We start from the raw sequence: 2,500 nt of genomic DNA on the forward strand, positions 1-2,500 counted from the left end.
CACCTTCCCCTATTCACCAGGGTTTCTGAGATTGTATTTCAGATCATACTTGGCGGGATTCGAACCTGCGCTGGGAAACCCCAATGGATTTCTAGTCTATCACCTTAACCACTCGGCCACGACTACGCTAGTGTATGACATGAGTTGATGATGCACCAATGTATACCTGCACCTATCATTGTAGCTCAGGGCTGTCAATCAACATTGATTGACAGCCCCCTAAGCATGACTGCAGATTTTTCTGCAAAACAGGAAAACGGGAGGCAGAGAGGGCTGCCTGACGTCCCCTCAGTCATGCGCCCCTCTTGCTCTATGCTCTCGCCTGGGGCTTTCTTTAGATTCAACCTTCCTGCCTCAAGTGCTTAGTTCAGTTGGATTTTCAAGTGGGGAGTTTCAGAGTGTGCTTCCTGTATCAGGGTATCTTTCTCAGTGTGAGTAATGGCAGTTAATTTATGATTAATGTGATTGATTATACCTGAGTTGGGATCGCCAATAACGATCCTTTTTATGCGTTGAGTGTGTGGTATGTTTATCGACTGTTCTCTGGTGAATAAAATGTATCGTAGTCGACAGGATTCGAACCTGCGCGGGGAGACCCCAATGGATTTCGAGTCCACCGCCTTAACCACTCGGCCACGACTACCTTACGACATGATAGGTTGATTGGTTTCAGGGATTGTATTTCTAACTTATATAACAAGGGAATGTTTGGAAGATCTAAAGGGGTAGTAGAAGTATTATTAAACACTCATCTACAGACACGCCAGAAAGCTTGTTTTTCCCTCAGAAATCTCATGGTGCTTCCACAACCACAAGGAATTCTGGGTAGGCACATGCAAATACGGTAACAATTATCACCTTTGCCTCTATATCCAATTTAAGTGGAAGGGTTTTCCATCACCTTTACCCACCATAAATTATGTAATGAAAAATCTAAAGAGAATAGATTCAATCTTCCTGTCTCAAGTGGTTCGTTCAACAAGCTCTTCAAGTGGGGAGTTTCAGAGTGTGCTTCCTGTGCCAGGGTTTCTGCGTCAGAGTGAGTAATGGCAGTTTATTTATGATTAATGTGATTGATTATACCTGAGTTGGGATTGCCAATAACGATCCTTATATGCGTTGAGTGTGTGGTATGTTTATGAACTGTTCTCTGGTGAATAAAATGCATCGTAGTCGGCAGGATTCGAACCTGCGTGGGGAGACCCCAATGGATTTCTAGTCCATCGCCTTAACCACTCGGCCACGACTACTTTACGACGATGCGAGACGACGATGCGAGACGACGATGCGAGACGACGATGCGAGACGACGATGGGAGAATTTACCTTTCCCTATTCACCAGGGTTTCTGAGATTGTGTTTCCAGCTAATATAAAAAGCATCGCAGTCGGCAGGATTCGAACCTGCGCAGGGAGACCCCAATGGATTTCTAGTCCATCGCCTTAACCACTCGGCCACGACGACGCGAGTTGACGACGCGAGTTGACGACGCGAGTTGACGACGCGAGTTGACGACGCGAGTTGACGACGCGAGTCGACGATGGGAGAATTTACCTTTCCCTATTCACCAGGGTTTCTGAGATTGTGTTTCCAGCTAATATAAAAAGCATCGTAGTCGGCAGCATTCGAACCTGCGCAAGGAGACCCCAATGGATTTTTAGTCCATAGCCTTAACTACTCAGCCACGACTACTTTGCGACGATGGAAGTTGATGATGCACCAATGTACACCTTTCCCTATTCACCAGCTGTCTCAAGCGGGGTTTCAGGGATTGTATTTCCAGCTAATATAAAATGCATAAAATGATGGGTTTTCCATCACCTTTAGGTTCAACCTTCCTGCCTCAAGTGCTTCGTTCAATAGGCTTTTCAAGTCGGGAGTTTCAGAGTATGCTTCCTATGCCAGGGTGTCTGCCTCAGAATGAGTAATGGCAGTTTATTTATGATTAATGTGATTGATTATACCTGAGTTGGGATTGCCAATAACGATCCTTATATGCGTTGAGTGTGTGGTATGTTTATGAACTGTTCTCTGGTGAATAAAATACATCGTAGTCGGCAGGATTCGAACCTGCGTGGGGAGACCCCAATGGATTTCTAGTCCATCGCCTTAACCACTCGGCCACGACTACTTTGCGACTATGCGAGACGACGATGCGAGACGACGATGCGAGATGATGATGCGAGAATGTACACCTTTCCCTATACACCAGCTGTCTCAGGGAATGTATTTCCAGCTAATATAAAAAGCATAAAATTATGGGTTTTCCATCACCTTCAGATTCAACCTTCCTGCCTCAAGTGCTTTGTTCAATAGGCTTTTCAAGTGGGGAGTTTCAGAGTGTGCTTCCTGTATCAGGGTATCTTCCTCAGTGTGAGTAATGGCAGTTTACTTATGATTAACGTGATTGATTATACCTGAGTTGGGATCGCCAATAACAATCCTTTTTATGCGTTGAGTGTGTCGTATGTTTATCGACTGTTCTCTGGTGAATAAAATGT

At 45.1% G+C, this 2,500-nt stretch overlaps 5 non-coding genes across 5 annotated transcripts; all 5 read right to left on the minus strand.

Moving 5' to 3' along the window:
- Positions 1–561: 561 nt before the first annotated feature.
- On the minus strand, positions 562–643 carry TRNAS-CGA (transfer RNA serine (anticodon CGA)). The gene has a single exon. It is a non-coding gene; the product is annotated as a tRNA-Ser (tRNA).
- A 525-nt stretch (positions 644–1,168) lies between these two features.
- Positions 1,169–1,250, minus strand: TRNAS-AGA (transfer RNA serine (anticodon AGA)). Its single transcript has one exon. It is a non-coding gene; the product is annotated as a tRNA-Ser (tRNA).
- A 131-nt stretch (positions 1,251–1,381) lies between these two features.
- Positions 1,382–1,465, minus strand: TRNAS-AGA (transfer RNA serine (anticodon AGA)). Its single transcript has one exon. It is a non-coding gene; the product is annotated as a tRNA-Ser (tRNA).
- A 144-nt stretch (positions 1,466–1,609) lies between these two features.
- TRNAF-AAA (transfer RNA phenylalanine (anticodon AAA)) lies at positions 1,610–1,691 on the minus strand. The gene has a single exon. It is a non-coding gene; the product is annotated as a tRNA-Phe (tRNA).
- A 357-nt stretch (positions 1,692–2,048) lies between these two features.
- Positions 2,049–2,130, minus strand: TRNAS-AGA (transfer RNA serine (anticodon AGA)). The gene has a single exon. It is a non-coding gene; the product is annotated as a tRNA-Ser (tRNA).
- Between the last annotated feature and the right edge of the window lie 370 nt (positions 2,131–2,500).

Source organism: Sceloporus occidentalis, unplaced genomic scaffold, assembly GCF_023333645.1.
Source record: "Sceloporus occidentalis isolate IW3139 unplaced genomic scaffold, rSceOcc1.0.p SCAF_49, whole genome shotgun sequence".
Lineage (NCBI taxonomy): Eukaryota > Metazoa > Chordata > Lepidosauria > Squamata > Phrynosomatidae > Sceloporus > Sceloporus occidentalis.